This window comes from Cibotium barometz, chromosome 26, assembly GCF_041138505.1.
Source record: "Cibotium barometz isolate CiBa-2024 chromosome 26, ASM4113850v1, whole genome shotgun sequence".
Taxonomy (NCBI): domain Eukaryota; kingdom Viridiplantae; phylum Streptophyta; class Polypodiopsida; order Cyatheales; family Cibotiaceae; genus Cibotium; species Cibotium barometz.
In genome coordinates this window covers 51,817,602-51,834,808 of record NC_141071.1, presented here as the reverse complement: position 1 = coordinate 51,834,808, position 17,207 = coordinate 51,817,602, and positions in this window count along the sequence as shown.

The following is a 17,207-nucleotide window of genomic DNA, read 5'->3' as shown; positions in this document are numbered from 1 at the left end:
ATCTAATCATGCATCACAAGGATTAGTTCCAAAGTTGAGAGATACTTTTCTCTTAGAGTAACATCTTTGCACAAGCATATGCTCTAGAATTTTGTTGAGTTTCTAACTACCATCAATCTACGGATGGTTAAACTCTACTCTAACTCAGAGTAAATGTAAGTTTTGAAGATTTCCCTTCAAATATAACAATCAAATTTCCTATCTCTTATGCCATACTATGTCTGCGGGGCAGACCATATAGTATGTGGAGATGTTTGATAAAGATTCTTGCACCACTACGGGTGTCTGGAGTTACATCTAATCACTTACAACTCTTTGTTGCTATTACCAGACACATCCCTTCAAGTATTGTCTGGACTTACACAACTATTTGAGTTTATGTGATATTTGAGGATATCCTTCCTTTCTCTCAAGAAAGGTTTTTGTCCTCAAAAACTCTACTCTCAAGCGGACTACGCACTAGTGTCATAGGTCTAAGAACAAATCTAGACCGTGTTTATTATCATATGTTATATTCTTGAGTCCTTCCAAGAAACTTTAAAACATCTTGCAACGAAGATGTGGTATAGTGTCTACGCACATATGGTGGTACTATCGATAAACTGCTTTGCAACAGATCAGTGGTTTCACACTTGTAACAAAGTGCTTCATTGTTGCATATTATTACCCTTCATAAGCGGTTACACACTTATGAATTATTTGGGTGGGTTGTACCATCTATCAAGAAAAATTTTAAACTAATAATAACCACATTATCAATCCACAGATAATGACTAAGCTTGCTGCGAAGCCATAGGTTGCTATATAATTGATGGTAATTACACAAGCCCAATGTCTCATTACATCATACATTCAATATAAATGCAAACATCACAGTACTTCGTGATGATGAACTTAGGAATTTCATCCTATCCCTGTTTGGTGTTGGTATGAAGTATAACTATGAGAACATTATTTGCTGCCTCCTCATTATAGTGGCAAAGCTACCTACCCATCACAGGTGGCAATCTCTACCAAGCTATAACCAATGACAAGCAAATAAACGAGTACTCTTGTAAGAACTTCATAACCATATCTCACATTAAACTCATAATCACTATGGATTAAATGCCAGGGCTTGCAAAATTGAATGTTATCTGATAGGTAGAGGGGATCATCAAACTACGGATGACCTCGACAACTCACTATGACTAGTGATGTGTAACTTTTAAGTTACTCCACTCTCCTTGCTTTTCCATACCATCGAACAAATCGGTCCCTCGATTTGAGCAACGTCAACATATTTATGAGTACCTCGATACTCATCGATTGTGGTTCGGTAATTTAAAATGTTGATCTAGAGTATCTTTCACTCGAGGATCTTAATTTTATTAGCAGCTATGTATTAGTAGTGAGTAACTACGTACCCACTATCATCACACTAGTAGCTCCATACTAGTCTGTGAGAGTAACTCCGTACCCAATGGCGTACCTCCCCCGAGTGGGAGTACCATATACAACCATCTATAACAAGATGCTTAAGTCACTGTTGCTAAGAAGTGACTACACAAATTGACCCCTCCATTGCACATTGCAATACAATTTCTGGTATTACAACACGAATTTTTGGACGTCCTTATCATAGAGGTCAACTTAAAAACTAGTGCATAGGTCTTGTGGAGTCTCGGCCGACCTAACCACACCACTGGTGACTTCCTACAAAAAATGTGGCGCCGAAGTCACCACCTATGTACTTTAACTCCGTAAAGTACATGGTCTTCATCTATCATCTATGGAAAGTTGTAAAACATTCCTGCGATGGATTTTTATCACCCTAAAATTATTGTGCACTATTTTAGTGTGAAGAGCTGTTTTCCTGGGTACCATGGTTCACCCCAAGCTCATCTGTTGCTAAATTCTCCGATTTAACAAAAGATATGTCTGCCTCCGAACATTCCAGTTCAGCCCCAGACTTTGAGTTTACTTCTTAACACTCCGGTTAAGTCAAAACTCACCAGATACAGTAGGATTTACCACTAAGCTCTCCGGCTTAGCCTTCTATCCTAACTCAGCCCGAGTTTATGTACACTACATATGTCGGATCCGATACTAACAACAACCAGGCTCATCTGGAGTGAGATACTACTCACTATTGACATGTAAAACCTTATTAAATCCTAGAAATGCTCCACTCATTTCCCAGGGGTCATACGACTTATAGGGTTTACACACACATGAACTTTGTAAGCAAAATAGCCTGTCATGCAATATTACAATTGCTTATGTAGGAAAGTAATATATTTCCCAAATTCATATGGTAGCAACTAAAATGTGCTCACAACCGCACACTTATGTTGAACATAGGCAAGACTACGCTTGCAAAATGCTATAGGGCATCCCCCATGCATGAAACTGTCCAACCAAACTAGTCTTACTGCTAACCTCTAGATTTAGATCACTCCAGAACTAAATCACTCTGTTAGCACTAGCACACCATGATGGTCTTGCTACCTAGAGCTTCTCCGAACTCTGTAACTGGGTTTTATCCCAACTTATGGCTATATTTGGTAATTTTCAAAGTTCAAATTTTATCTTGCACACTTTATCACTACAGACAAGTGTACATACAGACCTGCCAAAGAGTCAAGTTACATGCACAAGCCTTGGCGTCCCATTCCACCAAGACTACAATCGATTCCGTGAGAATTTGATGTCCCATACCATCAAATTACCACCAAACCAATTGATGTGACATATAAAAAGGCTCTTTCCCCCCTCGAAAGATCACCACAAACTCTCGAGCAGTGGGATGTCGACGCATCGCAATAAAAAGAAGAGAAAACCATGGTAGTAAGTTTAAGAACAGTTCTCTTCGATCAAATTCTATAAGGGCATTGAGCATTACATCTCAAGACTATATCCCTTCAGATTTACCTTTGATTTCTACAAATCAATCCTAAATCTGCTATTATTATCTAGGCGTATGCTAATCCTTCAGATTAGTACTCCTAGATAAACCATTCAATTGAGTACTGCTAGCAGCACTGCTAGCCCCTTTATCCCAAGTAATACACACCTTAGGGATTACTTTTACTAGGCAATCACGTGACTAAATCAAACTAGTCACTAATCTCTAGGCCCAAGTAGTGACACTATTTTGTTACTACCAACAAGGGCCAGCTTGCCTCTACGGGCCAAAGCTCTCTTGTTGCTACAAACAGTAAGCAACTTGTTTAGACACAAGGTATAACCTCATCAAGACTACGCTTGTACATGGTTCTCATTTACCAAAGTTTATCACAATCTTCTAGCAACTGTTAAAAGATTGTGAAGGGTTATGAGCACTACGGCTCAATTCGGCTTATCTGATTTCTCGTGATAAGCACTTCGTCTAATTTGGGCACAACTGACGCCATTGCCGGTCCTCTTAGCCCAAGCAAAACACACTGCAGTTTTAGATTACACTATAGCCAAACTACGTGACTTTGATGGTCAATACTAAGTCTATGCTCAGCTTAAATTTAGTCTCTTCGAACCAAATGTGTGATCACCACATGTGCTACTTTCGAGGCGTTACGGCCATAGACGTATTCACTAGGCACAACGGCCATAGAACGGCTCTCTCTCGAAGGACTTGGCACTACGGCCGTGGGATTTGTCTCTCTCTTAGCACGCGGCGCTACAGCCATGTGCGATGGGTTTCTTTCGTGGAAAACGGGCACTACGACCACACGACGCGATGGCCGTGTTGGGTTTGTTTCGTGGGGTGTGCCGTTGTTTTGTGTTTTTTTTTAATAAAATAAAATAACGGGCCGGGCCGGCCCTCGCCGCTCCGGGCATGGCCGCCCGCCCGTGAGAAGTGTCCACACAATTCTGGCTGGCCGCCCGTTGCCAGCTGTGCGCTGGGCAGCAGGCCCATATGTGATGGCATCAAGGGTTGGCCGCCCGTTATTTTCATTATTCATAAAAATGAAGAATGAAAATATATTTAAAAAAAATAAATGTTTTTTTTTCTCTCTACTCGTGGCGTTTGCTGGGCTGGTGGCTGGCCGCCGCCGCCCCTGGCTGGCCGGCGCCGCCGCCTGGCTGGCCTGGCCGGCCACCGGGGCTGGCCGCCCAAGGCTGGCCGTGGCCCTGGCCACCCGCTGGGCTGGCGCCCGCCTGGCCGGGCCTCAGCAGGCCCTCAACTCCGCGTGCCCGCCATTACCCGCCCAGCAAATCCAGCTCAGTCAACTCCGCCCGCTCGCCATTTACCCGCCCAACAACACCAGCGCAGTTCTGCAGCAGCCGACGTTGTGCGTCTTCATCTCTTCCTTAACGCAAAGGTCTAGTTGGCCACGCAGCCTACCCTTGGCCTTTGACTGTTCGCTTTGGAAAAGCAACCCCATAGTTGCAATGGTGGGGCTGGTCTTCGCCCGGCCCCCTCCCCCACACGCAGTATAAAGGCGACTTCTCTCTCTCCAATGAGCTTTTACACAGACGCAAGGCTACGTCCCATCTCACAGGCAAAGGTGCTGGTCTTTGCCAGCCATTCTTTCACGCAGCTCTTCGCCCACACAAAAGCTTCAACGCTCCCCCCACACACAATCTTCAACGCAGACAATTTCAATCGCATAGAAAAAAAAAACAAAACGAAAATCGCTTACTTGGTTTTGCTTGTTGTGTGTGACGGGGAGAGAGAGAGAGAGAGAGAGTTCTTCCCCTCCATTCTTCCTTGGCCTCCTCCCTCCACACCCTCCATTCCAGATAAGGGTGAGAAGATTGTGGATGAAAACCATCGAGTGGGCTCCGGTCCCCCGTTCACGCGCGGACTCTCACGATCCCCTCGAACCACGCTCTGATACCAGTGTTACATTCCCGTAACGCCGCTACGGGCATTACCACAAGAGGGGACGGCCTCTGGCTCACCACCCAGCCATAGAGGAAGAATGAGGATTGCCCCTCATCCCCCAGGCTATATAGTGTGTGGCCTGCCATCCACACTAGCCTGGCCGCCCATGACTCCGCATGGGCGTCCTCTCCCACTGAACCCCGAATATAGCCATCCGGTCTGCCGTCGGTCACAGGCGTTACAGCCTACGTGACACTGAACCATCAGCATTGTGCTTGACTTTATACACCCACTTACATCCAATTACCTTCTTTTCCTTAGGCAAAGGCACTAACTCCCATGTTACATTTGTATCCAATTCTGCCATCTCCTCGTCCATGGCATCTTCCCATTTCTTATTTCCATTTGCCTGCTCAAAGCAAGTGGGCTCAACCTCCTGTATTACTTTTACCATGTAAGCATAATGATGGGCTATATATCCATCATATCTCAACTGTCAACAGGGTATCTAACCCTCATAGACTTGCATACACTTGGATCACTACCAGGTGTCCTCAAAACATCCTTGGTTCTCCTTACACCAAGAGTAACCACAGACGGAATGCCAAGCTCCTCATCAAGGCTCTGCTCAGAGCCACTAGAGTCACCATCCACATATGACTGACCTACTGACAGATTAGGTACAAAAGGTTGATCTACCTTTTTCTTCCCTTTTCGTGATACATGAGTACTTGCATCATTCCTCAACGTGCATGACCATGGGCTAACATTGGATCCACTGCTTCAAGGACTCCCTAGGTCCACTTAGCACCTGTGATTTTCCTACTCTACATGTGGTGCAACATCAGCACTTCTTACATCTACATCTTCTGTTGCCTTCACTACTGGTGCATACCAGCTGCTCATCTCATCGAAGATAACATCTGTGCTTACTCGCATCTCACAAGTGGTAGGGTTATAGCATCTATAACCTTTTTGCTCCATAGGATAACCAATGAAGATGCATTTCTCTGCCTTTGGATCCAACTTTATTCTCACTTCATCATTAGGAACATGTGCATATGCAATACAACCCAAACACTTTCAAGTGAGACACATCCGGTCATATGCCTGTAAATTTGTTTTTTAGGAGTCATACCATGAACAACTGCAGTGAGTGTCTTGTTCAGTCTTGTTCATAATATACACAATAATTGCTACTACTTCTGCCCAAAAGTAATGTGACATATTCTTTTCAGCCCACCATCAAGGCACGTGCCACTTATGCAATGTGCCTATTTTTCCTTTCTACAACACCATTATATTGCAAAGTCTACCTGCACGTAAACTGTCTCTTAATTCCCTGCTTTCTTAGAAAATCGCTGAACTCATTGGAGAAATATTCTCCCCCACCATCTGATCTTAAGCATTTTATTTGCATGCCTTTTTCCTTCTTGACCAAGGGTTTAAATCTCTGAAAGTGAGCAAACACCTCACTTTTCTCCTTCATGAAATAAACCCACACTTTCCTAGTGTGGTCATCAATAAATGTAACATAGTACCTGCAACCTGCAATTATTGCAGTCTTGGTCAGTCCCCATACATCTGAATGTATAACATCCAATGGCCTTGCACTCACATGCTTTTCATGTGGGAAAGCATGTTTGGCATGGTTCACATACCTTATGCATACCGTCAATCTTAAACTTTGGCAAACCTGCAAAACAATATTTTGGGCCTACATAGACTTCAGTCAATGTACATTCACATGACCAATGCACTTGTGCCATATGTCAATATCTGCAATGACACATGTTCCATACACAAACATGCCTACCTTTATCTTAGGTATGTTCACATTTAAAGTAAACATCCTGCCATTTCTGTTACCCTTTCCAACCAAGCGACACTTATTTTTAAAGTCTTCCACAAAACATCCTTGAGGATTAAACCTCACTTGTAGACCCTGCTCAACCATCTATCCAACAGAAACCAGGTTTTTTGTAATATATGAACATAAAGTACATCAGCCAAGTACTTCATTTTGCCATCTTGCATAGACAATGACACTTTACCAACATGCGCAATGGGATGTGCAGTATCATCACCTATTTCTACATAACCTGGTTTTTTCATTTTTTGCATATCTCTAAACCACTCAGCATGACTAGTCATGTGGTTAGAGGCACCAGAATCCACATACCATATATCTTGAGATCATGACATATCCCCTATTATGGAACTAAGCATGTGCTGAATCACAAACAACAGCTCACTTCTGTCACCACCTCCATGTTTACTAGATGATGCATAGTTGCCTTGCTTCAACTTTCCACTTTTAATGTCATTTTGCTTTTTGTAGCAGTCCTTTGCCATGTGTCCTGGACCCTGGTTTGCCATAGTAATAGTACTCTATGTTATTTCCAATTTGATTTCTTTGCCAACCACCTCGGCCTCTTTAGCTCCCCCTACCTCTAGACTAGCCTCTTCCACCTGTGTATGATTGCTGCTCTGTGAATCATTGGACTGTTGTTGTCCAGAATTCTGATTTCCTTGTCGGCCACCACCTTGGCCTTGACCACGGCCTCTACCTCTGCCTCTACCTGAATTAGAGTAGAAGGCCTGCTCCGATGTGTTCTTGCTTTGTAAAGAAGAATCCTCACCTAAAGCCTTTTCTTCTATGATCAGAAGTCCTGAAAGTTGGGAATATTCTCCCTAACTGCAAAACGGAGGTCTTGAATGGCTTTTACTCTTTTCCAAGCCCATTCAAATAGACACTCACCAAATCATCATCCTCCACTGATACATTGATAGACCTAAGGGATTCAACAATGCCCTTGATCTTTAAGGCATATTCATTAATGGACATGCTTTTCTTTTCCACAATATGCAACTCTTGCTTTAACTGTAACTTCCTTGCCTTTGTGTTAGTCTGGAATATCTAAACCAGATTCTGCCATGCAACTACTAGAGTGTTTGCATCCTGTATATGTCCTATCATAGTGTCTATGACACTAATTGGAAGCTAGTACATGACTTTTCTTGCACCCTGATTCCAATCCTTGAATGCCTTTATATTTGTAGGAGTGGCATTCTCCTCAGATAACTCTGAAGGCTCCTCATTGTCTTCTCCTACTACATAATCCCAAAATCCTTTACCCAATAGGAAATTGGTCATTCTGAACTTCTAGGCATGGAAGTTATTCTTATCTAGCTTCTCACTAACAATCTGATTAATTTCGTTAAACATGTTTTCCTGCAGTAATCAAATAACTTACAAACATACAATTTATGTATGCAACTTGTAATACAGCAGTATCTCCTGTAACTTCTGCTCTGCAGCAGTACTTTAGCACAGCCTCTATGTCACCAAATGTGACCAGAGTACATGTACATACACCCAATATCAACAATACACGTGCAAACCATATCTGCACTTCCACAATGCACTGCTGCACTACAATAACCAAATTTTGAGCAGAAACAGTTCTCTATCACTCATCAGAACTTCTAGACAACTATCGAAAATACCCTACAATGACAAAACGGGGCCCGTAACGTGCCCAAAACGTGAATTTGGCCGAAAAAAAGTTGTCCAATAAGACAACATACTGTAGCTCCGCTCCCGACAAAGACAGCTCCTTAATCGGAGATGTGTAGCTCCCAGAGCTACTAAGGGGGTGTTGTACCTAAACTAAGAAGGGGAAAGAGATGATGGTGCTCTTACCCATGTAGTACCACTTCCTTCCTTGCTTGTTCTTGACTCTTGCTTGCCTCCTTAGCTCTCACACAACCAGGCTTTGATACCATAAAGAGAATATGGGAGAGAGGGAGAGCTTTAAACCCTAGCAAGCAAACACACACACACACAAGAGAGAGCAAGACACGAGAGAGATGGATAGCTGAATTTTTTTCTATCGTCTTCTTCTCTACTCAACCAACATAACATAAAGATAAGAGCACACACTATATGGGTTAGTACTCAACTCTACTACAACATACAAGGGTCGGTCCATAATGTGATGTCTGCCCGCAGCACTAGTTGAGCTCGATATCTCAACAGTTCATTCACATACAACTTCCAAATACAACTCTTTAGTCAAAACTATTGTTTAGTCTTGGTATCCAAGATACTAATAAGTACACAATCTTGTTTACTTCCATGGGTTCGCTTGTCCTCCGAGGTGAATGCAGAAAGTAAGCAAATACCATTTGTTCCCTTCTACACTTCCTCAAGCAAGAGACGCTCATACCCATCATTAATAAAACCACGGGCTTGCCATATCATAATTAAGCCCACCAATTTGTTCTTCACTTGAGAAATATAATCGTCACTACCCTGAAAGCGGTAAGGATGTGAGACCTTTCCATGCTTGTGCACCATCTATGCTCTTTTGCTTGACCTCTGCATTGGTAGCCTTCCTCGCAATGCACCTAGCAACAACTTCAATGCTAACATTGATGAGGCCATCACAAGCAATATGTATGAGGGTTGTGGATGGTGTCCTCTACTAACAAAGCTTACCTAAATGGTAATTGACAAAGTGCTATGGAGCTTGTCTCTATATTTATGGGAGTGGAAGAGGTTCATAAACAGATATTCCTTGTAATTTTGTAACAAAAAAAAAACATCTTTCTTCTTTTTTAATGACAATAATAAAGACGTCTTTCCTCATTTTCTAGTGCACAATAATAAAGGCATCTTTCCATATTTTTTGGGGAAGAGCAAGTATGTATCTTTTCTGTTGAAATTAGGGCATTGTGATGAGCTATGGTGGATCAAACACTAGAATCAACATCATTAACAAAGTGATTAGCAAATAGTTAAGACGTAATTAGTGGGTAATTAACAAATAGATTAATGTAGGCATGGATACTCAAAAACCAGCAAATTCTCATTAGGGCAATGCCTCAATTTATAGAGTTTACATCAAGCATCAAATCCCACTGATTTCTCCATGATTCACTCCACCTCTTTTCCCTGATTCTCTCCACCTCTTCACTTTTCCCAGAATATCTCCACACTTCCTAAATCTTTGTTGCTATATATATAGGCAGTGATGTGTGTGAACACACTTAGGACCGTCGGGGCACATTTTCCCTCTTTAGGAGGTTTCTTCCCCGGCTTGTTTATACGCCCATCATTCTAGGGCTAACTTATCTTTTGTACATTGACACAACCTAATACACTTTGTGTTGTGTGCATTCTTGCTTCTTCTTCTCCAAGCTTTGTGTGCTTTCCTGCAACCCTAATTCCAACAATTGGTATCACAGTAGGCATCGGCTCCCAGGGCTACGCCGTCGGCACCCTCCGACTCACGTTCTCCGATTGAGGTGAGCTTTCACGAGCACTTGCAGGTCCCTATTCTCTGCAAATAGACCCGTAGGGCTTTGAGTTCTCAGAAATCGCATCTGAGGTCATTTCGGGCTCCGTTTTTGCATTTCAAGTTCTGCACAGGTGTTTTCGTCATTTTGTGCAGAAATTTCGACAGTGCAGTTTTCTGCAAAACAGGCATACGTATTCTATTGTGGACCGTGCTACATAGCATGAGTTGTTTTCTATTCAGTCTTTGCTTCATTACAGGTAGCTTTTGCATCAGTTTCAGTCAGTGGCCATGGCTGATAACAGCAATGATGTATTTCGCATGTTGTCTGCTGCTGATGACAAACTGGATGGAGACAGCAACTACCCACTTTGGGCATACATGATGCAGTATGTTTTGGTTGCAAAAGGAGTGTGGAACATTGTGTAGGGTATGGATGTACGTCCAGGTTCTGTGGATGTAGGATCTGTTGAGGATGTTGCAAGTTCTAGCAGCTCTACTGTTACTGCTGTTTTACCCACTACTACTGAACAAGCTCGTTGGGATGGTAAAGATGCACAAGCTCATGCCTTGATTGCACTTTTTGTCAAACGTAACATCACCCCACATATTCGTTCAGCTAAAACAACGAAACAGGCTTGGGATATTCTAGTTGGTTTGTATGCAGGTCGTAACGAGGCAAAAATCTCTTACCTGCGTAAAGAGCTAGAATCGAAGATTATGCAGGAAGATGATGACATGAATGTTTTTCTTACTGAGATTAAAGATCTCAAGGAGCAGTTGATTTCTACAGGTGAGATTATTCTTGATCATTCTCTTTGCAGACTGTTCTTGATGCTTTACCTGAGTCATATCAGACTTTTGCTTCCACGTGGAGACTTGTTACTGAGGACAGACCTGATGTTGTCAAGTATGATAATTTAGTCAACAAGCTCTTGCAAGAAGCGCAGTCCAGGCAAAACAGGGCTAGGCAGCGTGCAGTTGATCAGGCATTTATTGCTGCCTTGCAGAGAAGAAGTGGTAAGGCAGCCCCTTCCACTGTTTCTTCTCCTATTAATAGGTCTGCAACTTCTTCTCCTTCCACAGGTAGCAACAATAAGTCTGAGAAGGCTCTTGATAAAGGCAAGAAAAAGATCAGGTGCAACTATTGTAAGGCAAATGATCATGTCATTAAGAATTGCCCTAAGCTAAAGGCTAAAGAGGCAAAGAAGAAAGAGTCAAATGCAGCCACAATAGCAGATGCTTCTACAAATGCAGATTCTGCAAATGTTGTACAGGATACAGAATGGGCGTTTAGCGTGTATTGCTAGTATGACCCATCTGTACATGATGCATGTTTGGCAGTTTCTGTTGAATCTCATGTATGGTATTTTGACAGTGGTGCTACAAAGCACATTACCTCGCATCGTGATATGTTTACTTGTCTTAAGGCTGTCCCTAATGGGAATACTGTCACATGTGCCAATAATGCTTCTTACCCAGTGAAGGACATTGGTAAAATTATGCTTACTGCTACAAATGGCAGTGCTTTCACACTTTCAGATGCTTTGTATGTGCCAAGGATAAAGAAGAATCTATTATCTATCTCTGCGCTTGCTAGACTTGGACTTGTAGTCAAATTTGTGGATGACAGATGTATTGTTCATGATTTGACTTCTGGTGATACGATTATTGCATCTGGCACCTTGTTTCGTGGGCTGTATAGGCTCAATTCTTATGACAAGTGTGTGGAAGATTCAGCAAATGCAGTTTCTGATGAAAAGGCAGTTTCAGATGCAAAACTATGGCATGCTCGTTTTGGTCATCTAAACTTTGCTAGTTTGCTGCGTTTGCAGAAATTTGATATAGTTGCTTCATTGGCCCCTCTTGAGGCACCATTGAAACATGTTTGTGAAGGCTGTATTTTGGGCAAAATACAACGTTCTGCATTTCCAAAGGATGGTTCTGTGTAGGCCACTCGCAAATTGCAACTTGTACATAGTGATGTATGTGGGCCTATGCAAACTCCGTCATTTGGAAAACACTTGTACTTCGTGACTTTCATTGATGATTACTCAAGGCATGCATGGGTATATCCACTGAAGGCAAAGTCCGAAGTGTTTTTGTGCTTCAAATAGTTTTTGCTTATGGTTGAAAATGTATCCAATTGTAATGTGGGCACCCTCCGTTCTGATCAAGGGGGGGAGTACATATCTAAAGAGTTTGATGCATTTCTTGCTAGTTGTGGGATAAAACACCAATGTACAGTGCCGTATACCCCTCAACAAAATGGTGTTGCTGAGAGAAAAAACAGGTCACTTATGGAGATGGCACGATGTATGGTCAAGAGCCAAGCTTTGCCACATGCATTTTGGTTTGAGGCTGTCATGTGTGCTGCATATGTACTCAACAGGTGTCCCACTAAGGCCTTGCAGTCTATTACTCCATACGAAGCTTGGCATGGCAAGAAGCCTTCTATTAGTCACTTGCGTGTCTTTGGTTGCTTGGCTTATGCTTTAGTGCCTATGCAACAACGCAAAAAATTGGATGATAAGGCTGTCAAATGCATTTTTGTTGGTTACAGTGCTGAGAGCAAGGGTTACAGATTGTATCATCCGCAGTCAAAGCGTATCTTAATTAGTCGAGATGTTGTTTTTGTGGAAGATGCTGTGCAGCCTTTGTTATCATGTACCAAAGAGACAGGTGTCAGCTCACAGGATGTATTTGATACGTTGTTGCCTCTATTTACAGGTGGGAATTCAAATGTAAGTCCTAATGATGCAAATACTCAGCCTATGCAGATTTCAAACGACATCATAGATCAGCCTATTTCTGATGTAGATTTACAGGATGTAATCTATGAGGATAGGGCTGAAAATGAGCAAGCTAGAGGTATGCCTAAATGGCTGGTGCAAACTTTGCGTGATAGTAAAATTAATGCACCTATGTCTAGTCGTACTCGTTCAGGTTTTCAGCATGCCTCTTATGCATCAGATTGTTATGCTTTGGCTGTGTCTAGTATGTGTCTAATGAAGAATGGTACATGGTCTTTGTGTGATTTGCCTATTGGTAAAAAGGCCATTGGATGTAAGTGGGTTTTTAAGTTGAAACGAAAGCCAGATGGCAGTGTTGATCGCTATAAAGCTAGACTTGTTGCAAAGGGTTATGCTCAAGAAAAGGGCATTGATTTTGATGAGACCTTTGCTCTCACTTATCGTATGACTACCATTCGTAGCATTTGTGCATTGGCAGCTCATAATGGTTGGAATGTACATCAGTTGGACATAAAGACTGCGTTCTGGAATGGAGATTTGCATAAGGAGGTGTATGTATCGCAGCCTCGTGGTTTTGTTCAAAGAGGGCAGGAAAACAAAGTGTGCAGGTTAAAAAAGGCTTTATATGGTTTAAAGCAAGCTCCACGAGCTTGGTATGAAAAGATACATGCATATTTGACTGCATATGGTTTTCAGAATAGTCCAACAGAAAGCACTTTGTATGCTAAACGTGTGGATGATGTACATCTAATCATTGCTCTATATCCATGACATGCTGCTCCCAGGACCAAATGAGAGTCATATTGCTGATTTTAAGGCTGATTTGAATGCCTCTTTTGAGATATCAGATTTGGGACATTTGCATCATTATTTGGGGATACAATTTAAGCAGTGTGATGGAGGTATTGCTTTGTGTCAAAAAAAAGTATATTGAGACATTGTTGCAGAGATTTGGCCTTGAAGATTGCAAACCTATTGCTACTCCAATGGAGACAGGTTTGAAGTTGAGTCTTCATGATGCTGGAGATCAGTTTGATGTCACACTCTATCAGACAGCTATTGGTTGCCTCATTTATGTATGCATTACGAGGCCGGACATTCAGTTTGCAGTCTCACAGGTGAGCAGGTTTATGCATAGCCCAGGGTCTCAGCATTGGAAGGCAGTTACATGCATCTTTTGCTACTTGAGTGGCACCATACATCTTGGGTTGTTTTATCCCAAGGGGGGATCGTTGCCACCAGATTTGCATGCTTTTTCGGACTCAGATTGGGCTGGTTGCTATGACACAAGAGTGTCCACAAGTGGTTTTTATTTCATGCTCGGTAGCTCATGCATATCTTGGTTGAGCAAGAAGCAACCTACTGTGGCCACTTCGAGTTGTGAAGCTGAGTACATGGCAGCTTTCACAGCTACGGTTGAGTGTGTGTGGGCTCAGACGACTTATGGCTGACTTGGGTGTTGGACAGGAGTCTGCCACCTCTATCTTCACTGACAGTCAGAGCGCATTGGCAGTTACGAGAAACCAAGTTTTTCATGCTCGCACAAAGCACATTGAGGTGCATTATCACTATGTCAGGGAGAGAATCTCAGCAAGAGAGATCAGCTTGGCCTATGTACCAACACAGGACAACCTCGTCGATCTTTTCATCACAAAGGCGCTTCCTCGTGAGAAGTTCGAAGCTTTCCGCAAAGCTTTGGGCTTGCTTCCCTTTGTGGATTGATCTACTTCAAGCATGGCACTCCCCTATACATGAGTGCCAGCTCTCATTCACACCATCACTCCCAGGGGGATTTGTTGCCATATATATAGGCAGTGATGTGTGTGAACACACTTAGGACCGCCGGGGCACTTTTTCCCTCTTTAGGAGGTTTTTTCCCCCGGCTTGTATATACGCCCATCATTCTAGGACTAACTTATCTTTTGTACATTGACACAACCTAAGACACTTTGTGTTGTGTGCATTCTTGCTTCTTCTTCTCCAAGCTTTGTGTGCTTTCCTACAACCCTAATTCCAACAATCTTCTCATGCTACCCTTTATTCTCTCCCAGTAGATTCTTCTCACCTTTTCACAGGTTCTTTCACATTCATTTACTCATCCTCTTTTACAGCCTCTAACCAAGGGCTTGTTCCCGCACACACCCTATTCACTTGTATTTTCAACACCTCCCCTCAAGTGAATACTCCTAGTACACCTAGACCCTATACCAAGTTTGCCTCCCCTTACTTGATAGTCTGCGGACTAGTGTCTAGCACACCTCCCCTCAAGTTATCTTAGCACACCTGGACCCTATACCAAGTTTCTCTCTTACTTGATAGCCTGCGACCAGTGCCTCAAGTCCCTAAACTCATAGTCCTTGTTGACACACTCTCTCTCTATGTGTCCAAGGCTACTATAGTTGCCTGTGACCTTGACTAAAGTGCTCACACATACATCTACCACGTGGCCTACATCATCGGTGGCTCAGAGGTGGTTTTACTTTGTTGGGGCAGGTTACATTAGATTGTGGGGTCTCTCTCTCTCTCTCTCTCTCTCTCTCTCTCTCTCTCTCTCTCTCTCTCTCTCTCAGAAAAGATGATTCGACTCCACTTCCTTTGGAGTCTCCATGAAGTTTGCCGATGTCGTTCCTTCTCCACTGCTGTAGCAGTCTCTTGCCATGTGTCCTGGCTTTCCACAGTTGTTGCAAGTGAAGGTCCTTCCTCCTACTCTGCCTCTTCCTCGTCCTCGTCCTCGAGAGAATCCTCCTCGGGTGAAGAATGCCTTTTCTTCTCCTGCTGTTGAGTCAAGCCATTTCTTCTCTTTGCCTCTGCTCTCTTGCTCTAGTAGAGCTGCTTTTATCTCGTGTAGCTTCAATTCAGGTACATTCTTTAGTGTTGCTACAATATTTTCATATTCACCTTTGTCCACACTCTTCAGAAGCACTGCTAGTGCTAGTGCCTCATCATCTTCTACCTTTTTGCCAATAGCTGCCAGCTGTAGCTTAATGCTTTTATATTTGTTCAAGTGTGTGATTAAAGGTTCACTTTCCTTCATGTCCAATTTGTAGAATTGCATTAACAGATTTACCTTTGAATTTTTTGCTTGTGTGCCAAATAATTTATTGAGTTCATCCCATGCATCTTTTACCCATTGTATCCCTGTGATGTGATGAATGATTTCATCATTTAAATTGAGTGCAATAAGTCCCAATGCTTTTTCATTCCTGCTCTTCCACTCATTTTCTCCTCTCTCTGGGCATTCATCTCTTCCCTCAACTAATCCCCACAGATTTTTCCTCATGAGCAAATACATGGTTTTTGTCTGCCATGTGTAAAATTGCTCCCCATTAAATTTGGCTATTTCCTGTGCTGTACTCATGGTGATGTGAAGGGGGTCTTACCTCTTGATCCAATTTCAAGATTCAAGGGTAGTGTCTACCCTTTTACAACTCAATCTGGTGTTTAATAGATGATTGCATAAAATCACCAGAAATTACATTAAAGGGTAACCAATTTGTACGAAATGGTTGGAGTATCAAACCAACTCCGAATTGAAATCTGAGGTTATAGGGATCTGTATCATATACCTAATGGTTAATTTGAACCCTCAATTGCACCAAAATATAGTGATTAGCATTGATTAGTAAATTAATCCACTATTTTGTGTGTAGAAAATAGAGTATGCGGGGAGTCCAGATCTGGTGCCTTAGACTTCAAATGAGCTCAAATGCTTTCAAAGCCATCAATAGCAATGAGTCTAGTAGAGGATTAAGCCAATAAACACAAGATTTAACCAAATATTGAAAGCTTAATCTCTGTTTTACCAAAGTCACCTGCTGTTGCTGCAGATTTGATGAAGAGCTTGGATCTCACTATAGACTTGATGAAACTGAATTCTGTCTTCACCAGCTTGTAGAGCATGCTTGAAAACACCTTGGGCTAAGAGGAATTAGAGACATTTGAACTGATGAAGTAGTAATGTCAAAAACAGCTCAGAAAAATGGTGCCCCTTAATCTGCGAAAATCTGCGCTTCTACTCGGTGGTTTGCTGTGATTCTTGCATAGGCTGGAGCACAAGAGAGTTGGCTAGCTAGGGTTAAAAGGTTTTGGCTAATGATTGAGTATGCAAGGAGCTAGAGCTCCTCCACCAGCTGGGGGTGAAGAGGTGAATTGAAAAAAGAGGGAAAATTATAATTTTTTACTAATCCTAATTAGCAAATTAATTAGCGAGATAATGGGCTCACAAATTAGCATGGCTCTGATACCATGTTGAAATTAGGGCATTGTGATGAGCTATGGTGGATCAAACACTAGAATCAACATCATTAACAAAGTGATTAACAAATAATTAAGACATAATTA